The sequence below is a fragment of the Chiloscyllium punctatum genome, chromosome 15 (assembly GCF_047496795.1).
Source record: "Chiloscyllium punctatum isolate Juve2018m chromosome 15, sChiPun1.3, whole genome shotgun sequence".
NCBI lineage: Eukaryota > Metazoa > Chordata > Chondrichthyes > Orectolobiformes > Hemiscylliidae > Chiloscyllium > Chiloscyllium punctatum.
The window spans coordinates 57,364,645-57,381,078 of record NC_092753.1 but is presented as its reverse complement, the minus strand read 5'-3'; positions in this window follow the sequence as shown (position 1 = coordinate 57,381,078).

Here is a 16,434-nt window from a genome sequence, read left to right as displayed (position 1 = left end):
ACTGAGCTTGGGAACACCACTTGAGTGAAGGCACTTGCATAACCTCACTCAGGCCATATCCTGAATAGAGGAACTCTTGGTCATTCCACAACAAAATCCTAAAACAAAGCTAGGATTCTGTGTAATCCAAGATGGAAGATGAGAAAGATTTCTGGGTGTAACAGGCTGCTCCTTTTTTGAGGTATTGTAAGTGTTGGAAACTGAGTCCTTGAATTCCACGAGCAGCAATTACTGTTTTATATGCTGTTGCATTGTTTTGGAACTTGAGAGGAAAAGTCAAAACAACGACACTTTTAAAACAGAGGAACAGATAAAGGTAGCACATGGGCTGTGCAAAAGGGGGGGGGGAAGAGAGAGAGAGACCCACACTGCTAACTGACTTAGCAGTGAACCTGCACAGTTACTGCCTTTGCTGTTGCATTCATATATTGCTGGACATTGGAATGCATCTGGGGAAATGAACAAACAGTGAAATTCACAACTGATCTTGGGGGAACCTGCTTGGGAGAGGTCACAGCACAGGAACAGATAAGTGAATAGTTTTAAGTGTGGCCTTGTGGCCTTGCTGTAAGTCTGAACTAGTGAATAGAGTGGGTTCTTTCTTGATTATATGTTTTATTGAGATGTCTCTTGACTGAACTTAAAAATATAAGCCATAAGTATTACATTAGCCTGGAGCAGTGTTCTGTAGAGGAATAAGATGGTGCGATTTTCTGGGTCTGCAGATTGGAAGAAGCAAAAACGGCCCTTAGAAGAGTGATATTCTCTTCTTGTCGGATGTGGAAGTTTAGGGGGAGTTTACGTTTTACTGAAGATTATATCTGCAATAAATGCAGTCGGTTGCGAATCCAATCAGATCAAATGGAACAGTTGGAGTGACAGTTCGAGGCAATGAAGAATTTACAAGAGCAAGGGGGTGTGATTGATTGCAGTTACGAGAAGGGGGAAGTTGCAGATACGAGAAGGGGGAAAGTTGCAGATACGAGAAGGGGGAAAGTTGCAGATAATGTCACAGGGTTACCTCTAGGAAAGGTAAGAGAGCTAGGCAGGTAGTGCAGGAGTCTTCTGTGGCTATTCACATTTCAAACAAATATGCTATTTTGGAAAACACTGGAACCAATGACAGGAAGGGAAAAGTTTGTGATTCTGAAGGAAGAGTACAGAGAGTTAGGCAGGAATTTAAAAAGGAAGTCCTCAAGAGTAGTAATATCAAGATTACTCCCCCGTGCTATGAGCTAGTGAGGGTAGGAATGGGAGGATAGAGCAGATAAATGCATGACTGAGGAGCTGGTGTATAGCAGAAAGGTTCACATTTTTGGATCATTGGAACCTCTGCTGGGGTAGAAGTGATCTGTACAAGAAGGATAGATTGTACCTAAATTGGAAGAAAACTAATATACTGGCAGGAAGATTTGCAAGAGCCGCTTGGAAGGATTTAAACTAGTAAGGTGGGGGGTGGGGGGAGGGGGGCGGTGGAGGTGGTGGTGGTGTGGGACCCCGGGAGATAGTGAGGATAGAGACCAATCTGAGACTGGTACAGTTGAGAAAAGAAGCGACTCAAACAGTCAGGGCAGGCAGGGACAAAGCAAAGAATAAGGTAGGACTGATAAATTAAACTGCATTTATTTCAATGCAAGAGGCCAAAGAGGGAAGGCAGATGAACTCAGGATATGGTTAGGAACATGGGACTGGGATATCATAGCAGTGACAAAAACATGGCTCAGGGATGGACAGGACTGGCAGCTTAATGTTCCAGGATACAAATGCTACAGGAAGGACAGAAAGGGAGGCGAGAGAGGAGAGGGAGTGGCGTTTTTAATAAGGGACAGTATTACAGCTGTACTGAGGGAGGTTATTCCCGGAAATACATGCAAGGAAGCTATTTGGGTTGAACTGAGAAATAAGCAATGGATGATCACCTTATTGGGATTGTATTATAGACCCCTAATAGCCAGCAGGAAATTGAGAAACAAATTTGTAAAGAGATCTCAGTTATCTGTAAGAATAATAGGGTGGTTATATTAGGGGATTTTAACTTTCCAAACATAGACCGGAACTGCCATAGTGTTCAGGGTTTAGATGGAGAGGAATTTGTTAAGCATGAAGTAGAAATTTTCTGATTCAGTATGTGGATGTAGCTACTAGAGAAGGTGCAAAACTTGACCTACTCTTGGGAAATAAGGCAGGGCAGGTGACTGAAGTGTCAGTGGGGGAGCACTTTGGGGCCAGCGATCATAATTCTATTCATTTTAAAATAGTGATGGAAAAAAATAGACCAGATCTAAAAGTTGAAGTTCTAAATTGGAGAAAGGCCAATTTTGATGGTATTAGGCAAGAACTTCCAAAAGCTGATTGGGGGCAGATGTTTGCAGGTAAAGGGATGGCTGAAAAATGGGAAGCTTTCAGGAATGAGTTAATAGAGTCCAGAGACAGAATATTCCTGTTAGGGTGAAAGGAAAGGCTGGTAGGTATAGGGAATGCTGGATGACTAAAGAAATTGAGGGTTTGGTTAAGAAAAAGAAGGAAGCATAAGTTAGGTATAGACAGGATAGATTGAGAGAATCATTAGAAGAGTATAAAGGCAGTAGGAGTAAATTAAGAGAAATCGGGAAGCAAAAGGGGACATGAGATAGCTTTGGCAAATAGAGTTAAGGAGAATATAAAAGGTTTTTACAAATACGTTAAGGACAAAATGGTAACTAGGGGGAGAATAGGGCCCCTCAAAGATCAGCAAGGCGGCCTTTGTGTGGAGCAGTGGGTGATGGGGGGAGATATTAAACGAATATTTTGCATCAGTGTTTACTGTAGAAAAGGACATGGAAGATATAGAATGTAGGGAAATAGATGGTGACATCTTGAAAAATGTCCATATTAGAGAGGTCGAAGTGCTGGATGTCTTGAAATGCATAAGTGGATAAATCCCCAGGACCTGATCAGGTGTACCCTAGAACTCTGTGGGAAGCTAGGGATGTGATTGCTGGGCTTCTTGCTGAGATATTTGTGTCATCAAAAGTCATAGGTAAGGTGCTGGAAGACTGGAGATTGGCTAACATTGTGCCACTATTTAAGAAAGGTGGTAAGGACAAGCCAGGGAACTATCAACTAGTGAGCCTGACATCAAGTTGTTGGAGGGAATTCTGAGGGACAGGAAGTATATTTATTTGGAAAGGCAAGGACTGATCAGGCATAGTCAGCATGGCTTTGTGCAGGGAAATCATGCCTCACAAACTTGGTTGAATTTTTTGAAGTAACAAAGCGAATTGATGAGGGCAGAGTGGTGGATGTGATCTGTCTGGACTTCAGTAAGGCACTCAACAAGGTTTCCCATGGGAGGCTAGTTAGCAAGGTTATATCGCATGGAATTAAGGGAGAACAACCATTTGCATACAGAACTGGCTCAAAGGTAGAAGACAGAGGGTGGTGGTGGAGGGTTTTTCAGGTTGGAGGCCTGTGACCAGTGGAGTGCCACAAGGATCAGTGCTGGGTCCACTACTTTTCATCATTTATATAAATGATTTGGATGTGAACTTGAGGTATAGCTAGTAAGCTTGCAGGTGACACCAAAATTGGAGGTGTAATGGACAGCGAGGAAGGTTACCTCAGATTACAACAGGATCTTGATCAAATGAGCCAATGGGCTGAGAAGTGGCAGATGGAGTTTAATTTAAATAAATGCAAGATGTTGCATTTTGTGAAAACAAATCTTAGCAGGACTTATATACTTAATGGTAAGGTCCGAGTGAGTGTTGCGGAACAAAGAGACCTTGCAGTGCAGGTTCACAGCTCCTTTAGAGTCACATGGAGATAGGATAGCGAAAATGGTGTTTAGTCTTCTTTCCTTTATTGGTCAGAATATTGAGTAGAGTTGGGAGGTCATGTTCGGCTGTACAGGACATTGGTTTGGCCACTTTTGGAATATTGCGTGCAATTCTGGTCTCCTTCTTATTGGAAAGATGTTGTGAAACTTGAAAGGGTTCAGAAAAGATTTGCAAAGATGTTGCCAGGGTTGGAGGATTTGAAGTATAGGGAGAGGCTGAATAGGCTAGGGCTGGTTTCCCTGGAGTGTTGGAGGCTGAGGGGTGACCTTATAGTGGCCTTCTGATTTCTGGCCACAGAGGGTGGTGCATGTGTGGAATGGGCTGCCAGAGGAAGTGGTGGAGGCTAGTACAATTGCAACATTTAAAAGGCATTTAATATGTATATGAATATGGTTTAGAGAAATATGGGCCAGGTGCAGGCAGGTGGAACTAGATTGGATCGGGATATCTGGTCAGCATGGACAGGTTGGACTGAAGGGTCTTGTTTCTGTGCTGTACTTCTCGATGACTTTATGATTCAGCCAAATGGTTAAATTTTTCTTCAGGATCCAGGCAAGCAAGTCATTATAGTTGTTGCCGATATGCTGACTTGAGAGAGTCAATCTAGACCTAAACTGAGTAAGACAACTGACAGGTTGGTATCCAGGAGAGTGCATACCCTGAAAAGTCCACCTACATCTGGATTGGAACAGTTCAATTGCTTAGTAATATTGAAATCAAAACCAAAGTAAACCTTTGTTTAAATGGTCACCTGTTTCTAATGGAGATCGATAGTGGTGCAGCCGTTTTAGTGATTGTAGAACCAGTCTTTTACAGAACTCGCTCTAGACTCCAGCCCTTAAGTTTGTGCAAGGCCTCAGCTTGACTGAGAACCTGTACTGAGGTGCTTGTTAGAGATTAAGGGTATATAACTTTGGTTCTGGTCACTTAACGAGAAGCAGCAGGTGCAGTAATCACTGACTGTTGTAAAAGGCTCAGGCCCAAGCTTGATGAGCGAAATTGGTTGAGAAAGATTCACCTAAATTGGCTCATAATTTTTCATTTAAAAATGGCTGCTTGATTGAAGTCTGAATTAAATACCTGGAAGGTTTTCAGGAAGTCTTAAGGGCTATCGAAGCCACCTTGCATGTTGACCAGGAAGCAATTCCATGATTCTACAAGCTCACCCAGTGGCATTTGTCTTAAAGGACAAAAATAGAGGCAGAAATCAGAAGGCCAGTAAGTGAAGGAATCATAAAATCAGTCCAGGTTGTGGCATGGACAGCACTGGTCGTATTGATTGTGAAGCCTGTTGGGTTGGTTCACCCTTGTGGGGATTTTAAACAAATGGTAAACTGCTTTTTGTAGCTTGATTCCTAATAGAGGATTTGTACACAAAGCTGGCAGGGGCTTCTCCTTCACAAAGCTGGACGAGAGCTGGGCGTACCTTGCAATTGTGGTTATATGAGGATTCCTGGAAGCATGCTACAATTAATACCCACAAGGGTTCATGCCAATATACAAGGCTGCCATTTGGGGTATGAACAACCGGTGCAAATTTTCAGGGAACGATGGAGAACATTTTTGCTGGTCCATCCTGGTTGCAGTTTATGTGGATGATGCGCTAATAGCAGGGAAGTCAATTAAGGAATACTGAGAGAACTTGGATGTAGTCCTTAAGACATTTCTTCCAGGCAGGCATATGCCTTAGAAGGAAACAAAAAATGTATTCCATGAACCTCAAGTGACCTTGGGTTAGAGAATTGACAAGACCGGGTTACACCTGTTGGAAGATAAAGTGAGGGCGATCAAAGGCGCTCTAGCTCCCATGTCTGTACTGGAGCTTAGGTCTTGGGTTGGTGAACTATTATGGAAAGTCCATACATAACTGGACATCCGTCCTGGCATCTTTGCATCAACTTTTAAAAAGGGTCAGCCTTGGAAATGGTCACATAGCCAAGCTGTAGCTTTCAGTGATGAAGCAGCGATCATCCTCTCTCAGGTGTTGGCATACTGTGATGCCAAGTGAGATTTGGTATTGACATACAATGTGTCCCTGTATAGCATGAGTATTAGTTCATAGGTAAGTAGAAGTGGGTACTGCAGATGCTGGAGATTAGAGTCAAGATTAGAGTGGTGCTGGAAAAGCACAGCAGGTCAGGTAGCATCCAAGAAGCAGGGGAAAAAAAATTCAAAATTTCGGGAAAAGCCCTTCATCAGGAATGGTCATCATCCATCCAACAGTCTGGTAGAAGGAATGGTCCAAACTTTGAAGGCAGACTTAAAGAGGTGGGTTAGCACTGCTGCCTCAGCACCAGGGTCCCAGGTTCGACTCCAGCCTTGGGCGACTGTGCAAACTCCACACAGACATTCCCTCGATGTCTGCGTGGGTTTCCTCCCACAGTCCAAAAATGCGCAGGTCAGGTGAATTGGCTATGCTAAATTGCCCATAGTGTTAGGTGCATTAGTTAGAGGCAAAATGGATCGGTGTGGACTGCTTGGGTCGAAGGGCCTGTTTCCACGCTGTAGGGAATCTAATCTAAACAGTCTACAGCTTCACCGGACACCAAACTGTCCCAGTTTCTATTTAATTATCAGACCACCTCCCATGCAACTACAGGTATAGCTCCAGCAGAGTTACTGATTCGGAGATGACTATACACCAAGTTAAATCTGATCTTCCCAGACTTGGAGTGAGGGTGCAGGAGTGGGCAAAACAGCATCAGGAATGCCAGACACAAGACTCCACTAAGTGAGTGAGACAGCTTATTTCAGGGAACAAAGTTTGATGTAGGAACCCCATGAATGGCCCTGCATGGATAAGAGGCATAGTTGAGGTCAGGTCAAGTGATGGTTAAAGTTTGAGTAGGTGCGACAGTCGTAAACAAGCACAATGATGTGATAGCAAAATGTGCTCAGCTCCTTGACAGCCTTTCTGACTGTTCCAGAATCCATAGGTTCTCCCTCCCCATTGAAGATACTCAGAATGAGAGATCAATATGGTGGGTTTCACCACCTCAATGCTTTTGCTGCCTTAAGAAGAGAATGAAATTATTCTGCGATACAGCAGTTACAAGAGGCAATCTACTGTGCTTTACACACCACGTGAATCAGCGGCAAAGTTGAAATAACTTGACCCAGTGCTAAAACAGCCCAAGAGGAGATATGAGAAAAAGAACCTGCCTATGACCTCAAACTCTGAAAGGAAGAGATGTAGTGATTGTAATGAGGTCAGCCAAGTGGACAACAGAATAAGAGTTCCTTGATTAGGGCTGTCTGGTCCAATCAGGAAGCCTCAGCTGACAAAAAAGAACAAGCCTGCGTTACGTTAGAGCCCGGGTGTCCTTGGAGAAGGAGCACGCGGTGTCCACCAACACCCTGGAGTTGTGACTGGCCACTCGAGTGTTTCCTTCCCTTCTGTAGAAATTGGACCATTTTGTGATTGTGACTCTGTGTATGTGCAAGGACTCTCCCTGGTGCTGCTTGGGGCCTGCCTCACTGCTGCTGCCTGGGACTTGCCTTGGGGCCCCTCCCCAGGACCTCCACCACTACTGTTGCTGCTGTTGCCTCCCGAGGCCTGCCTCCGCCTTCGCTGCCTGGGACTCGCCTCGGGGCCCCTCCCCAGGACCTCCACCACCACTGCTGCTGCTGTTGCCTGAGGCCCACCTCCACCACTGCTGCCTTGGGCTCGGTTTTGGGGCTGCCTGGGACTTTCCTTGGGGACCCTCCCCAACAGGCCTGCCCCCCACTGCCGTGACTGGAGGAACTGCCTGGGACTTGCCGGAGGCCTGCCTTCCACCACTGCTGTTGCCTGAGGCCTGCCTCTACATCTGCTGCCTGGGACTCAATTTTGGGGCTGCCTGGGACTTGCCTTGGGGACCCTCCCCAACAGGTCTGCCCCACACCGCTGCGACCGAGGGCCTACCTGGGACTCGCCTGAGGCCTGCCTCCACCACCGTTGTCACCTGAGGCCAGTCTCTACCGTCACTGCCTGGGACTCGCCTTGGGTGACTGGCCTTGGGCACATCCGCAGGATTCCACCACTGCTGCTGCCAGAGGCCCACCTCCACCACTGCTGCCTGGGGCCTAACGTCCAGCAGCAGAACATGGCGAGCCCGAAGGTCGCGGGGCCCAGCCGCACCTACGCCGGGGTAGCCGCTGCCTTAGGCTCGGCTGGCCCAGCCCCGGCTGCAAACCACACCCCCTTCAGGCACCTAACTAAACGCCTGGGGGTCAAGGCCTATCCCCACCCGAACATGACCATCGAGGCCTGCAGCAAGGCCATGGCTAGTGTGGTCGGCCCACTGGCCATAGTCGCTGCGGCCCGGATGTACGGGAAGGCCGTATTTTTCCTGAGGACCGAGCAGGCGGTCCACCTGGCCGTGGAGAGGGGGCTCACTGTGGGCGGGACATATTTGCCCGTCGACCCTCTGGAGGTTACGGCCCAGAGGGTCGTGATCTCCAACGTCCCGCCCTTTATTGCCAGAGAGCTCCTTCTCCCCCACCTCACCACCTTGGGGGAGATCCGGTCGGGGATCCAACCGCTCCTGCTCGGTCTGAAGGACCGGGGAGCCCGAGCCCCGCCCCACCCCACCCCACCCAGCCACTAACCTCGGGGGGACCACCGCTGCCCGACCTCCCGCAGCCACCGTGTCTCCGGGCCCCGGAGAGGGAACTGGGCCCCTGCCCCGCCCGCCGTCACCTGATAAACCAGGGGCGGGGCAGGAAGTGACACGGCTGACCCTCCCCACCCTGGCCACGCCCCCTGCCTTCCCCCAGCCAATCGTATTCCGGGAAAGGCTGGGGGGGAGGGGCCTCAGGCCCCATGACCACCAAGGCGGGCGGGGAGGAAAAGGCCCATAAATCCCCCCCTGCCCCTCTGGGGAAGAGGGGCTGGCCCTTGGAGGGGAGAGACAGTCCTGCAGCGCGCCGGCGGCGCTGCCCCTCTCCGGGGGACGGGCCCACGGTACCCCCCGATGATCCCGCACTGCGGCCCGACCTGCCAAAACCCCCAGGAGCTACAGCAGGGCTTCCTGCTGCCTCGACTCCACTGGCCCCTGGGGTGGCCTTCAACAACCACGAGGGCCGCGGTGCGGGTGACAACAAAGGACCCTTTACTGGGTCGCCGAGCGGCGGAGGGGAGGTAGGTGTTATCCCCGCTTCTCCCTCCCCGACTGTTTTTCCGGGAGCCTTGGCCCTGGGGGATGACCTTTTCCTGGGGGATGATCTTTTCCCCGAGGAGCCAGGCGTCCCGGTGTCGGGAGAGGAGCGGGGCCCTGAGCCTCCGCCGCCCGCCGACCCGAACTCGGGGCGTTTCGGGACGGGGTGTGCCGAGGAAGGTACCGCCGGTGACCCTGGGGGTGGGGTCGCCGGGGGTTCGAGGCCAGTTGGCGGCGCCGGACCAGCCCCCATCCTCTCGGTGGGGGAGGGGTCGGCGACCGAGGGCGACCTCCCGGAGGAGGGTTCGGGATCGGTGGCGGACACCGGGGACGATGCGGACTCCGTCTGCAGTGACGTTTTTGAGTCCCAGGTGCCCCCCGCCGATCTCCCCCTCATCCCCCTCGGGGAACTCCGGGAATTTGTCGAGGAAACTCGAGGTCGCCGGGATAGAGCCCAACTGGCGCTCGACCGCTGGAGCTCTTTTGAAAAAGTGTATTGGTCGGCCCACGTTGCTCGCCAGGCGCCTGGGCTCGACGTCAACGAGCGAAAGCGAGTCAGGAACTTCCTGGGGGCACTCCTGGTGAGGGCGAGGGACTCCTGTGCTCCTCCCAGTAATTGTATTTGTTTTTACCTGTACTGGTGGTGGTTGCACAACGCTTCCGACATGGAGACGACTATAGCCAGCCTCAACATCAACGGCAGCAGGGAGTCACAGCGCAGATTCCAGACCTTCTCGGTCCTTCGGGACGGGAGGTATGCGGTGTGCTTCCTGCAAGAAACCCACACTATCCCGGGAGACGAAGCCACCTGGCTCCTGGAGTGGCGAGGGGGGGTCTACATGAGTCACCTCACCCGCAGATCTGGCGGGGTGGCTATCCTGTTGGCCCCGCATTTTCAGCCCGAGATCTTGGGGGTCAGGGAGCCAGTGCCAGGCCGTTTGCTTCACCTGACGGTTCGGCTGGGGGGCGCGGTGCTTCACTTGCTGAACGTATACGCTCCCCTGGCCGGGCCGAGGCAAGCGAGCTTCTTTCAAGAACTGTCCGCTCATCTGGCTTCCATCGACGAGAACCAATGCGTCGTCCTCGGGGGAGATTTTAACTGCGTCCTCGAGGGCAGGGACCACGGCGGTGCCCGCACTGGCTGTGCGTCGGGGAAGAGGTTGGGGGACTTGGTCAAGTCCTTCGACCTGGTGGACGTCTGGCGGAATCTCCATCCCGACTCCATCGCCTTCACCTTCGTGAGGCCTGGGGTCGGAGCGTCCAGAATCGACCGCCTGTACATTTCGCGGGCGTACGCCTCCTGTTTTCCGAAGGCCTCCACGCGGCAGGTGTCGTGCACGGACCATCACCTGGTGTGGGCGGAACTCCTTCCGTTCGGTGCCAGGCTCGGCTCCGCGTACTGGCACTTTAACAACCTGCTGCTGGAGGACGAGCGGTTCCGGGACTTGTTTCGTCGTTTCTGGGCCGGCTGGAGAAGGAAGCGGGGAAGCTTCCCCTCCCTGAGGCTATGGTGGGACGTGGGCAAGGCTCACGTCCGCGTCTTCTGTCAGGAGTACGCGAGGGGGTCGACCAAGAGGCGGAAATCCAGGATCGTGGAGTTGGAGAGGGAGATGCTCGACCTGGAGTCACGCCTCGGTCAGCCCGACGTGGACCCGGCCCTGCGCGGGGTGTACGAAGAGAAGAAGGCCGCGCTCCGGGACCTGCAGCTCGTCGGGGCTCGGGGCGCGTACGTGAGGTCGCGGATCCAGCTCCTGCAGGACCTGGACCGCGGCTCCCCCTTCTTCTACTCGCTGGAAAAAAGGCGCGGCACCCGTCAGCAGCTCCTTGTGCTGCTGGCCGACGACGGGTCCCTTGTCTCGGATCCGGAGGGCGTCAGGGCCCACGTCCGAAATTATTACACGGCTCTGTTCTCTCCGGATCCGTCCAGCGAGGACGCTCGCAGAGTTCTGTGGGAGGACCTGCCGCAGCTCAGCCCGGAGGACGCCGGAAGGCTCAACGCTCCCGTCACTTTAGAGGAGCTGACCGGCGCTCTCGAGGGGCAAAACCCAGGGGCTGGACGGGCTGACTGTGGAGTTCTTCAGGGCGTTCTGGGACGTCCTGGGGAACGACTACGCACAGGTCCTGGGGGAGTGTCTAAATGCCGGACAGCTGCCCCTTTCTTGGCACAGGGCGGTCATCGTCCTGCTGCCAAAGAAGGGGGACCTTCGTTCCTTAAAGAACTGGCGTCCGGTCTCCCTCCTCAGCACGGACTACAAAATCTTCGCCAGGGTGTTGTCTTCTCGCCTGGCTTCCGTGCTGGCCCACATGATTCACCCGGACCAGTCCTACACGGTCCCGGGCCGGAGGATACACGACAACGTCCACCTGGTCCGGGACCTGATCCATTTCTGTCGACTGGCTGGTCTGCCGAGCGCCTTCCTGTCTCTCGACCAGGAGAAGGCGTTCGACAGGGTCGATCACGAGTACCTGCTCGGGACTCTGCGGGCGTTCGGGTTCGGGACGCGTTTCGTCGCCCGGATCCGACTTTTGTACGCCGCCGCAGAGTGTCTGGTTAAAGTTAACGGGTCCCTGACGGCGCCCCTTCGCTTCGGGAGAGGAGTGCGTCAAGGCTGCCCCCTGTCCGGCCAGCTGTATTCCCTGTGCGTGGAGCCTTTCCTGCGCCTCTTGCGGAGGAGGTTGTCGGGGCTGGTTCTGCGCGGCGTGGGCACGGGGGTGGTCCTCTCGGCCTATGCCGACGACGTGCTCCTCACTTTCACTGACCCGGCTGACCTGGGGAGGATGCGCGAGTGCCAGGCCGTGTACTCGGCGGCGTCTTCCGCCAGGATCAACTGGGCCAAGTGTTCCGGACTACTGGTCGGTCCGTGGCGGGTGGACTCTCTGCCAGAGGAGTTACGGGGGTTCAGCTGGAGTACCACCCATCTCCTCTACCTGGGGGTCTACCTCAGCCCGGCTGAGGAATCCTGGCCGGCCAACTGGCAGGAGCTGGAGTCCAAAGTCTCGGCTCGCCTAGGCCGCTGGACAGGACTGCTCCGAGTGCTATCTTACAGGAGTTGAGTGCTGGTCATAAACCAGCTGGTGGCCGCCATGCTGTGGTACCGGCTGGTCACTTTGGTCCCTCCTCCTGGCTTTGTCGCTGACATCCAGAGAACGTTGGTCGACTTCTTCTGGGACAAAAAGATGCACTGGGTCGCCGCGCAGGTTCTGAGCCTCCCTATTGAGGAGGGCAGTCAGTCGCTGGTGTGCGTCCGCACCCAGGTCGCGACGTTCCGCCTTCAGACCTTGCGGCGATACCTTTACGTCGAGCCTCCTCCTAGGTGGTGCGCCCTGGCGACGTATTTTTTCCGCCAGGTGCGTAACCTCAACTACGACACGCAGCTCCTGTTCGTCGACCGTGACGGTTTGGAGGTCGCCCTCAAGGTACTGCCTGTCTTTTACCAGGACCTGATCACTGTCTGGAACATGGTCGAGTCGCGTCGCGCCTACCCTCCGGCTGGAGTAGCGGCTGTCGTCAGGGAGCCGTTGCTCAGGAATCCGCACCTCCGTACTCGCGGGTTCGAGTGGCTGTCGGAGGGGAGGGCTGTGGCGGCGAGGGCGACCAGGGTCGGGGACGTGCTGGGTGCCGGGGGCCTGGGCTGGACGCTGCCGCAGGACATAGCTAGCAGGGCAGCGGTAGACGTCCGGTACGTGGCCACCGCCATCCGACGCCTTAAAACGGCGGTGCTCGGACCCGACGTAGTGCACCGGTTGGAGGACGCTCAGGTGTGCGGTGGGATCCCGTCCGCGCTCACCCCGGCCCAGACGGAATTTCACATTGGCCCCAAGGTCCCGTACTTCCCGCGGGAGCCTGTGCCCCACAACCTGAGCCGCCTCCGGAATTTTAATTTTGTCTCTTTTTAAGGATATAAAAAGGAAGGCCCTGTATCGACTGCTGCTGCACACCGTCCACCTCTTCTCCCTCATTCACCGTCCGGACACGCCTTGGTGTGCCCATTTGCCACCGGGCGGCGGGGATCCCCAGTGGAGGGCTCTCTACGCGGGAGTCCTCCCCCTTTCTCTCAGGGATCTGGGGTGGAGGGTGCTGCACGCAGCAGTCCCCTGCAACCGCAGATTGCGGTGGTTCACGGACTCCCAGCCCAACTGCTTGTTCTGTGGCGCTGTGGAGTCCGTGGACCATGTATACATTGGGTGTGGCCGTTTGCACTCCCTTTTTGATTTTCTCAGAAACCTTCTCTGTTTCTGGCTGCACTTCAGTCCCACGCTCCTGATCTTCGGGCACCCGGTACGGAGGAGGGAGAGCAGGTCTGAGGACCTCCTCGTGGGTCTGCTCCTGGGCCTGGCCAAACTGGCCATCAACAGGTCCAGGCAGCGGGCTGTGGAGGGGGTCGTTAGGGCCGACTGCCTGCCCCTCTTCCGGGGTTACGTTAGAGCCCGGGTGTCCTTGGAGAAGGAGCACGCGGTGTCCACCGACACCCTGGAGTCGTTCAGGGAGAGGTGGGCGCCGCAGGGAGTGGAGTGGATTATTTCCCCGTCCAACTCTATTTTGATTTAGTCCCTACCCTCCCCTTCACTGTTTTGATCACACAGCATTGCCCTTTGATGTGAAGGGCACTGCTTGTCACTGGCCACTCGGGTGTTTTTTTTCATATCTTGCTGGTGGTGGAAATTGAATAAAGATTTGTGCACTTTGTGTCTTTTCACTGTGTCTCACATCTACACACACACACACACACACACACCATGGGTGCTGGGGGAAAAAATAAGCACTACCGCACTTAGGCGGTAGTGTGGGGAAGGAAAAAAAAGGAACAGGAGGTTGGAGAAGGAGCACGCGGTGTCCACCAACACCCTGGAGTTGTGACTGGCCACTCGAGTGTTTCCTTCCCTTTGGAGATATTGGCTCGGTTTGTGACTGTGACTCTGTGTATGTGCAAGGACTCTCCCTGTTGCTGCTTGGGGCCTGTCTCCCTGCTGCTGCCTGGGACTCGCCTTGGGGCCCCTCCCCAGGACCTCCTCATAAAAAAAAGAACAAGCCTGCGTTACGTTAGAGCCCGGGTGTCCTTGGAGAAGGAGCACGCGGTGTCCACCAACACCCTGGAGTTGTGACTGGCCACTCGGGTGTTTTGCCTGTCTGGAGAATTGGATCAGTGTGTGCACACGTGCAAGGACTCTCCCTATTGCTGCTTGGGGCCTGCCTCACTGTTGCTGCCTGGGACTTGCCTTGGGGCCCCTCCCCAGGACCTCCACCACTGCTGCTGTTGCCTGAGGCCCACCTCCACTGCTGCTGCCTGGAACTCAATTTTGGGGCTGCCTGGGACTTGCCTTGGGGACCCTTCCCAACAGGCCTGCCCCCACCACTGCTGCAATCAAGGAACTGCCCAGGACTTGCCAGAGGCCTGCCTCCACTGCTGCTGCTGCTGCCTGAGGCCTGCCTCCACCACCGCTGCCTGGTACTCTCCTTGGGCCCCTCCACCACCACTACTGCTACTTCTGCTGCTGCCTGGGACTCAATTTTGGGGCTGCCTGGAACTTGCCTTGGGGACCCTCCCCAACAGGTCTGCCCCCCACCGCTGCAACCGAGGGTCTACGTGGGACTCGCCTGAGGCGTGCTTCCATTGCTGCTGTTGCCTGACGCCAGTCTCCACCATCGCTGCCTGAGGCCTAACGTTTAGCAGCAGAATATGGCAAGCCCGACGGTCGCGGGTCCCAGCCACTCCTACGCCGGGGTAGCCACTGCCTTAGGCTCGGCTGTCCCAACCCCGGCTGCGACATCAACACCCTTCAGGCACCTAACTAAACGCCTGGGGGTAAAGGCCTATCCCCACCCCATATATGACCATCGAGGCCTGCAGCAAGGCCATGGCCAGTGTGGTCGGCCCACTGGCCATCGTCGCTGCGGCCCGAATGTACGGGAAGGCCGTCTTTTTCCTCAAGACCGAGCAGGCGGTCCACCTGGCTGTGGAGAGGGGGCTCACTGTGGGCGGGACCCATCTGCCATCGACCCTTTTGGAGGTTATGGCCCAGATAGTCGTGATCTCCAACGTCCCACCCTTCATTGCCAGCGAGCTCCTTCTTCCCCACCACACCACCTTGGGGGAGATCCAGTCGGGTGTCCAACCGCTCCTGCTTGGTCTTAAGGACCCTGCCCTGTACACTCCTTCCGACGCCAGGTGTTTATTTGCCTGGCCCAGGAGGAGGTCACCGAGGGCGCGTTAACTCTCCTCCACGAGGGCACAGTCTACCGCGTCTTCTGGACGGCAGAGGGCATGCAGTGCCACGAGGTGGGGCACATAAGAAAAAACTGCCCCACCCAGCCCCTACCAATAGCTGAGGGTGGCGCCACCACACCCACTCCCCCAAAGTTAACACCGCAAGCCCCGGCAGCGAGGGCTAAGCCAGAGGCTTCCAATGCCTCAGCCTCTGGCGGGGAGAGGGGTGAGAGGGCCAGATGGAAGGCACCCAAGAAGACCCAATGCACCAGGCTCGCTCATGGGAAGACCACCCTACCACCTTCCCCTACAACTAGCCCACGACCTGCCCCACCCTGGCATGACAATGCCCCTGCAACCGTGTCAGTGTCGCCCCAGCACAGGAACCCTGACCCCAAACTCATACCTGATCCTGCCCCTACTAACCCCCTACCCAATCCCCGCCCCATTGCAGAGACCCCTGGGGCTTCTACACCTGCTTCTGGCCCGGGGGCCCCTGAGCCCCTGCCACTAACCTGGGGGGAACCACCGCTGCCTCACCTCCTGCAGCAACTGTATCACTGGGCCCCAGCCCACCATCACCTGATAAACCAGGGGTGGGACAGGAAGTGACACAGCTGACCTGTCCCACCCTGGCCAAACCCACTGTCTTCCCCCAGCCAATAGTATTCCAGGAAAGGCTGGGGGCGGGACCTCAGGCCCTATGACCACCAAGGTGGGTGAGGAGGGGAAGGCCCATAAATTTTCACCCCTCCTGCTCTGGGAAAGAGGTGGTGGCCTTGGAGAGGAGTGATATCCTAGTAGCATGCTGTCCCTCTCTGGGGGCTGAGCCTATGGCATCTCTTGCCTATCCTGCACTGTGGCCTGACCTGCCCAAACCCCCAGGGGCCACAGCAGGACCTTCTGCTGCCATAACTCCTCCAGCCCCTGGGGAGGACTTTAATAACCACACAGGCTGTAGTGTGGGTGACAATGATGAACTGTCTGTTGGGTGGTGGAGGGGAGGAAGGTGTTATCCTCACTCCTCCCTCCCAGACTGTTTTTCTGGGGGCCTTGGCCCTGTGGGAGGACCTTTTCCCAAAGAAGCTGGGCATCCTGGTGTCGGGAGAGGAGTGGGGCCCTGAGCCTCTGCTGCCTGATGACCTGAACTTGGGGCATTCTGGGAAGGGGTGTGCTGAGGAAGGTACTGCTGTTGACCCTGGGAATGGGGTCACTGGGGATTGAGGCCAGTTGGTGGTGCCAGACCAGCCCCCATTCTCTCGGTGGGGAGGG